Source organism: Podarcis gaigeae, assembly GCF_964106915.1.
Source record: "Podarcis gaigeae genome assembly, chromosome: 7".
NCBI lineage: Eukaryota > Metazoa > Chordata > Lepidosauria > Squamata > Lacertidae > Podarcis > Podarcis gaigeae.
In genome coordinates this window covers 41,347,745-41,358,926 of record NC_139683.1, presented here as the reverse complement: position 1 = coordinate 41,358,926, position 11,182 = coordinate 41,347,745, and the positions used below count along the sequence as shown (strand labels likewise).

Here is an 11,182-nt window from a genome sequence, read left to right as displayed (position 1 = left end):
AAATTTCAGAGTACTGAACCTGTTTAAGTACAGTCAAACCTGGGTTGTTGAATGTAATATGTTCCGGAAGTTTGTTCAGCTTCCAAAACATTTGACAACAGAATCGCGGCTTCAGACTGGTTGCAAGAGCTTCCCGCACTCAGTGGAAGCCACATCGGACATTCAGCTTCCGAAAAACATTCAAAAACTGGAACATTTACTTCTGGGTTCAGGAGCCAAGGTTTGACTGTATGTACACTTTAACAATAATGCTTCACAAAACATATGATTTACAAATTGCCCTGGGAAACATGATACACAGTGCTAATGCACTGTTAATATACCCCAAAACTCCAAAGTTTTAACTTTTTCTTTTCTTTTAACTTTTCGTTCTTTCTTTCTTTTCTGTTTTTGTTATACAACAGTACAAAAGGAATAAATAACTTTTCCGTATAAATAACAGGCTATTTTTTAAGTTTGCCTTTTATCCCATGCTATACAAAAGTTATAATGAAACAATGCAGTTAAGAAGCATAAAAGGATTCAAGTGTCTGCCTGGAGGGATGCCTGGGGAGTGACAGTAGCAGAGTGGCTGCTGGCTGTAGTACTGGGGTTGATGCCTGGAGTGTGTGCTTTGGCACTGTTGCATGTGATGAAGGAGAGGGTGTACTGGGGCCATGTGTTCAATGAACAATGAGTTCATTGGCTGCCTCTGTGTGCAGACAGCAAGTGGACAGCAACACCAGCATAGTGTGGGCAGTGGTAGCATGTTCCAAGGATGCTGTGGGCATGTCTATTATTTGTACACCTTTTTTGTCATTTTTGGCTGTTCCACTTCCTTGTGGGCTGAGCACATAGACTGAATATGATGGCTTACAGTATCTGTGTTGTATCCCCCACCTACCCTCTCCACTGTAATGCAAGTATAGGATTGCTCTGTGAATGCGTTGCACTTTAATTTCATTTGAACATATACATGATGGAACACCAGGAATAGACTCAGAAAGAATCTCCCAGCAAGCTTTGATGTAGTATTCTTTTTAAAGAAACACTTTAAAAAAAACCTATGCAATGTTTGAAACACACTTTTCACTGAACTAGTACCAGGCAGAATCAGGTTGCTTATTAACAAAGAAGTGCAGAGCAGCTTGTGTATATAATAGTATATTTTTCAAATGTGGGTCTGTTCACTAACACATTCGGTGCATTTGAAAGCATAGCCCATCAATAATCACACCATGAGTAACTGCTATTATAACATACAAACAGGAAGCAGATTGTTGAAGATTTCAAGTGTGCTCAGACTCCCTCTTCCATAATTCAACAGACCTGTTTTGAGCAAATTATTGCAAAGCCCCAAAGGAAAGACCATTAAACCCTCCCCACCCTGAAGTCCCCTTTTAAAAAGAAGTGTTCTGTTTATTACAATGGAATATGTTAAATCATTTGCAAGCTATTACCATTGGAAAGCATCGCTGTTCCTCCTAAATACATTCAGCCTCCTTTAAACAAGAACAGAAATGGGTAAAAGAAACTTAGATATGTTCTGCTGACCCATCACACTTGAATTAGAGTACCGTAATTTTTGCTACACCTAATTTAAATCACATAGAGGTGTTTGCTGCTGTCTGCAGGGCCCTTCTTTCCTCAGCCTCTAGGTCCTTGTCCAACTCCAAGATATTTCTGCAGATTTAAAAGATGTGTATGGGAATTAAATTTCTTAACTGTGATGAATTAAAAGTATAATGGGTTAACTAAAAATCTTTTTTCCCTGAGTCTTCCATAGCAAAGGAGAAAAAAGTATGGCTAACTAGCTGTACTGGGGACATGGGGGAAATTATCACTATAGATAGAGAAATGTGTTGCAATTTGCATTAATATAGTGTTTTCCTCTTCAAAAAGTTTCCCATTAAGCATAACAGTATTTACAGAGTGATTTTCCAAGGAGTTAAGAGTAGCTGTACTTCAGGTACACTCTCTCATTAATAATTACAGAAACACACATGCCCACACAGCCAACCCCCAAAGTAAGATAGGGAGCATTATTATAACTAATAATACTATTTGTATAATACCTGTATTATTTATACCTGTGTCACAGGTGGAGTCATATTTATGGCTGAAGTGAAAAATGCACTGGAGACTTTGCAGCTAATAACTCATTCTCTTAACATAGGTTTGAGAGACCTGTAGCCCTCCATATGTTGTTGGACTACAAGTTCCATCATCCCTGATTGTCGAATATGCTGATTGGAGTTGGGATTCAACAATCTCTGTGGGGCCAAGTTTCTTTATGCAGAGTGCACTTGGGAATCCTGCAGCCCTGCAGTAGGTTCTCAGCCACTTCATTTATAGATTTATCTGGGTTTTTTTAGTATTCACATAAAACATCACAAGGCAGTATATAGACTAGAAACACAGTATTACAGTTATAAAAAAAAAACCCAAACAAATCAGTAAGAGCTTGCTGCCAAAGTATCTCAAGTTTGAAAGGCTTGTCTGAATAATACCGTTTTTAGGAGATACCCAAAAACTAGCAAGTATGGCTCCTGCCAAACCTCTATTGGCAAGCCTACCACAGTAAGGGCTTGGTCCCTGTAGCATGGAAGAGGGGAAGAACAAAAACAGATGGAGATGGAAGTGTGAGGAGAGCTCTGATGAGTGATCTGTTCTTCCCTCTGTAGTCTGTTGGATAAGGGTGGGAGGGAGAGATAAAAGGGGATGGCAGAAACTGAGAGAAAGAAGAGTAACTCTGCCTGCTTTTAACTCTGGTCCCCCACACTGTTGGCATGTGGCCCCTGAAAAATTACTCTCACGATTTTCAACAGGAAATAAAAGTTTCCCCATTTTTAAGCTAACGGAAGCAGATAAAAGCTCTAATTAACAAAACTGCAAGCTTGGTAACCATGCAGGGCTTTCAGGATAGTATTTTTGTATTCCACTTGTAATTATGTGCCCCCCCCCCATTAATTTCTCAATTCTGGTTCTTTCAGTACTGATTTAGGGAGTTCTCAGGCAGTGGTGCCATGAGTGCAAGACTTTGGGGCAGAGGTCCAAGGCCTCACACCGCAAAGTGAGCAGGAAGCTCCCCAAACACAGCAGGGGTAGATTAGCGTGAGTCCCCTCCCCTTAAGACCACTTAGCTCAGGGTCTAAAACTACCCAGCTGCATTGCAGTCTCAGAACAATCTGCTGAATGGCAGCAGAGAACTTAATGTAGTGAGCAATCCCATTTTTTGAAGGGGACTTCAGAGTTCAGTGGAAAGCAAAATTGTCCCTTTTTCAGGTGCTGCGTTGGATCCATCTACCTAATAGCTATTTTCAAATATTTGGAGCAGCCGACTAGTTATCTTTCTCAATGTTGATAGAATATGCAAAGAACAGAGCATGAGTGAAGGAAAATGTTGCAGTTGTCACCCTAGATCCAAGGAGCTTGTGTATTTGATTGACAAGCATTAAATCCATATTCCTCCAGGCAATTATTAAAGGAATTGAGATGAAACCACCGAACAATGTATTTCATTGCTATGCTTCCATCCAGCTTTTCAGCTTACTATCCTTGCACTTGTAAACATGGTGCTAGCAACATTAACGATGGAGATTGAGGCTTTGACCAACTTAGCAGAAAAACAGCTCTAGCCACAGAGACCAGCTTTTTTTAAACAAAAAACAAAAAACTTGGAACATTATACTACATGCATGAGAAAGCATGAACAATGCTGCAAGTGTTAGCTACTTCTTATGCTGCTGACATTATATTAATATTCATGCTTATTATTATGGGAACTAACAGCTTAGAGGACTGAAAGGTTTTTTATCTTTGTTCAGGCATGTGTCATCTGCCTTTTGCTATTTTGAAAAACTTGCCTGCCGCTTGACATTAAATCATACCCATGCTAGATGAAGTAGCTCATTTCTGAACCTGGGTATTCACTTATATAAAATATGAGGGAATATTTAGCAATCCATTATTATAGTGGCATTATTATACACATGGTGTGCCATAATATATGTGCTATTAATATCTGCATGTTTTTCAAGCTTATGAAGAGTAAAACTCTTTTTTTAAAAGAGCTACATGCATTTTTTAAAAAGGCAAATAAAACATAGTACTGTATACATTTTCCCTGTTTATTCTATATTTATTACTCCTGTTTATTTGTCCTATTTATTCCATTTCATTAGGGGAGGAAACCAAATGGGCATCTTGCTGTCAGGACACAGAATTTTCTATAACCCTGCTCCTATCCCCAGTTGAGCCTTATACCATAACTAGGGATGGAGGAGTAATTTGAGTCAGTTCACATTTAAAGGCAAACCTACTAAACCTGCGCATTCTAAAACAGTTCATAAACCAAAACACAGATATCCTTCAAAGTACACATTTCCCTGAATTTTGCATTGCAGTTTTCTAGCCAAGGAATGTCTACAAAAATGAATTTACTAAAGTGTACATATAAATGCACATCTCTCTCACACAAACCATTGCAGCAGTACCGGTACTTTTTTCTGGGAGTACTCAAGGGTACAGAGTGCTGACACCTTTTTTTTAAAAAACGTTAAAAGTGTGGCACTTACTGTAACAACTTAATGGTGAATACCAGCACCTTTTTTTCTTTAAAAAAGCACTGCATTGCAGTCTATATTATCAGATGCTCCTCATGGGTTGAATAGCAGCAGCAGCAGTTCAGTCAGGCTGGCTTTTGTTGTTTTTCTGACCAAGTTGCTTTGACCTTGCTGGCCAGCCTAGAGATCAGATGCCCTGGAGCTCCAGGCAAGTGGAGACAGCTCAGTCAGATTGGCCTTTGCAGTGGTGATGGGATCTTTAACCTTACCAGACCCAATTATCCTGAACAAAGCCAGCAGTCTATTGCCTGCTAAACGCCACCCCAGATATTCATTAGTAAAGACACAACTTTGCACTTCCATCCTCTATCAGCACTGGATTTCCATTCACCTGACCAAACAAGAGAAGTCCCAAACTGCATTTTAATATAACTTGTAAAATAATTGCAACATTGACAGGTTCTGAAGCATGATAAAGAGATGGTAAAACATGAACAAACATAAATGAGATTAAATCAGAAGTGTGTCTAATTGACAGATAATAAGGGGGAAGTAGGTTACAAGATTACAGATAAGAATTATAAATAATGACATAAGAAACCAATACATAATAGTTGCAATTCAATATATCCTCTCCTATCAAGGACTGCAGCTTTAGTTTGTTAAATTGTAACAAAGCATTATTTAAGGGTTGTTGTTTTACAATCAAGCAGTACCTACGTTTTATGAAAGAAACTAGTCCCACAATAATGATAGGACATGATGGCCATCACACAAGATGCAAAAAAACAGATGAGGGAGTTGGCAAATATAAGTACCCATTGACAGAGTGACAGGAACTCAAGAGACAATGAAATGAATTTTTTTTTCAATATTATTACATATGTACACACACAGGTATATGCGGATTGAATACAAAATACAAACATGTATTTTCCAAGCTATAGCCATTATTGTCTCACAGGTTCCTGTGACTTTATCTTTTGGTACTCATGGCCATGGTAAGAGTCTTGCCCGTGTTTGATCCCAATCACTTTAGCAGCTGGTAAACCAATTATGTTTGTGATCTTTTGGTAGTGCACACTGTGGTTGGCTTTTGTCGTGCTAGTGCAACCCCCCCCCCCCAAAAAAAAAAGCAGCTCCAGAAACTGAATCCTGTTGATGGAGGCATATGTGCAGTATGGCCAGCTTTTCCACAGGCTGAAACAGCTCAGTGCCTACCTACAGCTGCCACATGCTGAAGTGGCCGCAGTGACGATACAGCGTAAGTCTTACACTGATGGCAAATTTCCTCTTTTCCATCGGGATTTGCAAAAAGACACTCCCAGAAAATTAGACAAGAAATACATGTGTTAATTCATTGTCCTTTAATCAACTAGTCACAGTAGCAGCCAGAGGAGCAAAGTGGGGCAACATGGCTCCCCCAACTTCCCAATGCTGACGTTGCTGCCAGCAACTGAGAGGGGAAGAGGCAAGGTGGCAGGAAGAGTGGCATAGCGTGGGGATGTGGCAAAAGCACGGGACTGGCTCTGCCACTGTGCCTGCACTGACCTCACTGCCACCTTGCCCCTCCCCTGGTCCATGTTTCCTCCTTGTCCAGTTTAAGAGATGGCAGGGCTGGTTATGTGTGCAATCTTCTGATAGCATTACATTAAGTTTGGCAACCAGCAACGGCCTCAGCCAAGAGAGCTGGAGTCCAAGAACACCTGCAGCCGGCCAAGGGTTCCCCCTTTCTGTGAGACACCAGATTATCAGGTCCTTGTCTAGAGAGGCAGGGCATCCTCTGCATAGGCAAGGGACCTCCATCTGCACGTGCAGGCTTGAAAGTTCCCATTTCGCAGCTGCTGAAAGGCAGAGCATCTCCTAAGGAGCAGAGCGACACAGGAAGTGCTCCTTTGTGCTGCTGCTGCTGCTGCAGGAGCAGCTGGGCTGTGGATGCTGCTGTTACTGGAGGTGACCTGAGCTCACCGAGGCGATGACTGAGCAAGCAGGAAGATAAGGAAGGCGCGCGGCGTTGGTCGCCGGCGTGACAGAGAGAGCTCTCCCGCCTCCGCCGGCAGCCCCACACAGGCGCGTGACGCACTCCGCCTCTGGGCTGGGCTCTCGCCGTTGGCTCCAGTCCCTCTTCCCTTTTTCGCCCGCCGCTCCCTCGCGGCGCGCCAGGACCGCCCCTCCCCGGAGTAGCCCGCCTCGCCCGCCCGGCTTGATTCACGTGGCTCTCGGGGTGGAGCGGCAGCCGAAGCGGAGACCGAGGAGGGTGGGGAAAACAAAAGGCAGCTGTCAAAGGAGGAGAGCGGCGCGTTTGGCGGCCACGGCGGCCCAGCCCGGCAGTAGCAGGTGAGTGACGTGCCGCGTGAGGAGAAGAAGGTGGCGGCGGCGCTTCTCTCCCCTCACCTCAGCTTGCGCCTCAGACTTAGTTGCCCGCAGAGCAGCCCGCCGGTAGGTAGCTGGCCGGCTGGCTCCAGGTTGGGTTCGACGTCTGCCTGGTGCGAGGGGACGGGACTCGCTCTTGCCCGGGCTGCCAGGGCGAGGGGGGAACTCGGGGCTGCCACGCTGGCAGGAGCGACGAGCGGCGCTCTGAGGGGCTTTCCACAGAGCCGGCGAAAGGAGCCGAGGCGCGCGCTTTCCGCGGTGGGCAGGGGCGTCATTGCGCGGCTGAAGTGAAGCCCGGGAGGAAGGGGGGAGAGGAGTTGTTTTTGGTCTGCGTGGGAAGGAGAGGAAGCGGAGAGGGAGGCACTCGCCACGAAGCGCCAGGAGATTGGCAAGAGGCAGCCGAGGTACAAAGAAGCCCTGTTTGCCGAGGAGGGAAGTCGCTGCCAGCCCCAGGAGGAGCCTCTCAAAACAAAGCTGCCAGGGCTGGGGATGAAACCCGCGGCACTCCACACCCCCCCCCCTCGCGCGCCTTGGGTTGCCAACTTGAGGTTTAAAAAAACACCAGGCCAATGGGCAGAGGCAGGATGGGCTAGTGGGCGGAGCTCCGTGAAGTTTTGACAGGTCAGAGGCTTTGCTTGGCAGGTTTCAGTGGAGGAGCACAAGGTGGACTAGTGGGTTGGGAGGTGGTCTCAATAGCAGGAGAAATGGCACCACCGCTTGAGTCATCTAAGGCTGCATTCCTAACACTGCATCCCTGAAAGGAAGGGAGAAAAGCTGCCAGGAGACAGACTGTGAACTGTGAGTAAGCTGCCTAAAAACGAAATTGAGGCTTCAGAGTAGGCATAGTAAACACCTGCTTCCCAAACATTGGCAAGCACACTGGATAGGCAAGTGTGCAAATACTTTCTAGATGGCAGCAACCCTACCTGTTCCCTTGGAAATAGGTGCTTCCTTGTTGGGAGGGGCTGGGTTGCTGGTTGTAGGAATTGAAGTAGTTGAAGCATTGATCTTAAACTTGCCAGACGTTCAACTGAAATGTTAGCTATTGAGGGCATTCTGTGTTTTAACACAGAGCAGTTACTTTCAAACTTTTTAAACTCGAGCGCCATCAAAATTTAGCTACCTCAGTCCTAGCCAATCATTTGGCAACACACAGGGCCCTCCTGCATACGCACAGCTGTATGTAAGCATTGCTGTGTGCCCAGAGATCTATGGGCAGGGGCCCTAAGCCAATGCTGTACTGGAACTGCCTGTGACATTGGTTGTGTGTTTAAATGAGCAAGCTTACTTAATCTTGTCACTTCTATAATGGGGAGGAAAACAGCTGCAGATGTCCCATAGAATCATAGAACTGGGAGGGACCACAATGTGCTCTTGATTTGGACCATGGCCCAACACCAGTTTTCTGCTGCAAACCACTTCTCTGAAAGAGTACACTTGGGGCCAAATAGCAGGCAGGCAGGCAGGTGGCCATCTTCAGCAGAAAACTGGTCTGGGACTCTGACCCTCATCAGGTGCATGTTCTGGATCTGGGGGCCATCACTGCTTTTTCTACAAAGCAAAAACTTCCAGGCGAAGGATGTTTGTTTAAACTTTGGCCCTCAGACTCCCTCCTAAAGCTGGGGAAGGAGGCTGGAATGAAAAGTTCTCTGAGGCACTCATGCTTGGCATTTTGATGTCTGTAATGCTAGATCGCTGTAGCTGGCGGGAATGTCTTCCTGCCCCTGCTTTGGTGCAGGTTTCTATCTTCCCCCAAACTTCAGTGTGTACACATGCATGCCACGCACACAGGTGTATTTCACACACACCCTATGGGGGACCACTTCAAAGTTTGCAGATCAATTCCATAGAGAGAGTGGTTCAGCTTAAACCATTTGGCCTCTTTCTGTGGGTGGGCAAAGGGATTCATGCACACACAAATAACTCTGGCAAGCTGTGAACCCAGTGTGTATGTAGGGAAGAGGGTATTTAATTTCATTGGGCATAGGGATTTGCTCATTAGTTATCTATTTTAAGACATGCTCATCTTGAAGAACAGCTACATTCATCAAGGATGTCTAAAAGGTTAGATACGATCTGGAGGCAGGAAAGATTCAGTTTCTCACTTCACTTAAAAAAAAAAAGCAAACTTGGCCTGATCTGTTCAGTGATCTCCTTAACAAACCAAGACCTGTACAAATTATGGATGTCGTGCAAATGAGCAGAATAGCTACAAAAATAATGTTTCTGTGCTAGCTATTCACTCCCCCCCCACCCCAGCTTTGCATAGTTCGTCTAGCATTGTGTATGGACAGTACTACTGCTAGATATGGAAATAATAAATCTTTGGTTGCTTTGAGTTACAGTCACTCTCAGGATTATTCTGTCTTAAAATCAGTAAAGGCTGCTGATTTATTTATGCTAAATGCTTTAGTTAGGTCTTGCTGCTGAGCTAGAGAGCAAGTGTGTGAGGGGAGGGGAGAGAAAGAGTTTAATAAAAAATTCAGTAGATAAAATGCACAGCTGTTTGAATTGAACATTAACTGGTGTGACCTCAGCAGCTAGTTAACATCCAAGATTCCCCTGTGCCCTGAAATATTCCAATATGTGTGTTATCTCCAGCTGCTCTCAGGGGCAGTAGGTATATAGACTAGGCTTTTCCAGGAAACCTTGTTCTCCATGCTCAGTTGTGTAATAGGAATGGTAGTAGAGTCTAACAAAAACACAGCGGTGTTTTTAACTGAAACTCTATTTGACATTAGTCTTGTTTCGCAGTGGAGAAAAGTAAGATACAGTTTGTTTCCATGCTGAATTGAAGGTGCTGGTGTTAACCTTTAAAGCCCAAAATGGTGTGAGATCTGAGTATTTTAAGGACTGGCTTCTTCTGTGCATTCTTCCCTGCATGCTCTGCTCATCAATAGAGGCTCTACTACAGAGCCTTCAACCCTGTGAAGCCCAGTGGGCAGCTACCAGGGAAAGAGTATTTTCTGTCGTGGCACCTACTCTACCCTGCCAACTGAAGTCAGCTAGGCTTTGTCTCTAAGGAGACCAATAGAAACTTGGTTATACCAAGGCCCTTACCAGGCTATTTTACTGTTTCATTTCAAAGTTTTGAAAGTTTTAACCACTGCCCCTATATAAATGAAGATGTTAATACTGTATGCTGATTTTTAAAAATTACTTTTAACTTTTATTGATTTGTTAACCACCTTGGATACCTTTTTGGGATTAAAACAAAGTATGTTATTAAATAAATAAACCTTACAGAAAAGCAGGAAGTATCTTATAAAGGTGTTGCAGGTCTTTTTGTGTGTGTGTGTTATGTGATGGTTGTTTTTCTCCTCTGCTGATCCTGCTAGTATGTTTGAAGTGGGAATAAATTTTACATCTGGCTTGTAGGTGTTTAGCATATCAGTGTGATAGGCACTCTCAAAAGCACTATGATCTTGGGGTGGGGGGTGCAGGGAAGCAGGCATCTGAAAGTGCCATAACAGCCACAGGGGAGGGACAAGGTGTATTGACTAATGTCAGGAATCATTTGGCTACTAAATCTTATTAAAGGCACTTTGTTCCGCTGTTTCTTTCAGGGGAAGGTGGCATTAATTGAGAGTGCACAGCTGATGCTGCAATGTAGAAAGTAAATGCAACAACTGTAGGTGGTAGAAATCCTTCCTGTAATTAAGCTGTGTAAAAAAAGAACAGGGACCATTTAATACTGAAGTATAAACTTACTTTTAGCTGGGTTTCCCCCCCTTTGGCTATACAACTGATGAATAGGCTGCAATGAGGTCCCGTCCTGGTTCATCTAAAGTTAGCTGTAACCAAATTTCATTGAAGCCAATGGGACAAGTTACCTGAAAACAGTGAGACTTCTGAGTAAATATACATAGGATTGCACTGTTAGTTAGTTACACAACTAGCTATAGATGGATTGGGACCATTGTATTTATTTGTCATTGCATACAGTATCAATACCTTTCGATTATGTAAACTAGAAATCTTTTTGCAGTAGTTGAGTAGTAGTTAACTAGAGCTGCTTTTTCTATGGACCCTGAGAGACACTAGAATAATTTGTTACTTGGTCTTTATTGAGAATAGCAGTGATAAAAAGGCTCAAACTACAGCAAAACGTCATGTAAGATTCTGCAGAAGAACTTAACTTGGATAAATTATTAACTTCGCAGTTCTGTTTCCTACACAGGCACATCTACTGATTGTTCCAAACAGTGGTAAGCGTTACTTACATTGCAGTGTTGAGAGGGATAATATATCCTTAAATCCCAACA

General features: G+C 43.7%; 1 protein-coding gene across 1 annotated transcript in view; it reads left to right on the top strand.

Moving 5' to 3' along the window:
* Positions 1-6,750: 6,750 nt before the first annotated feature.
* Positions 6,751-11,182, top strand: part of MAPRE2 (microtubule associated protein RP/EB family member 2) — a 90,320-nt gene continuing 85,888 nt past the window's right edge. Inside the window, exon 1 of the mRNA XM_083748001.1 lies at positions 6,751-6,881. The gene's annotated coding sequence lies outside the window, so the exon portion shown is untranslated. The remainder of the gene's footprint in view (positions 6,882-11,182) is intronic.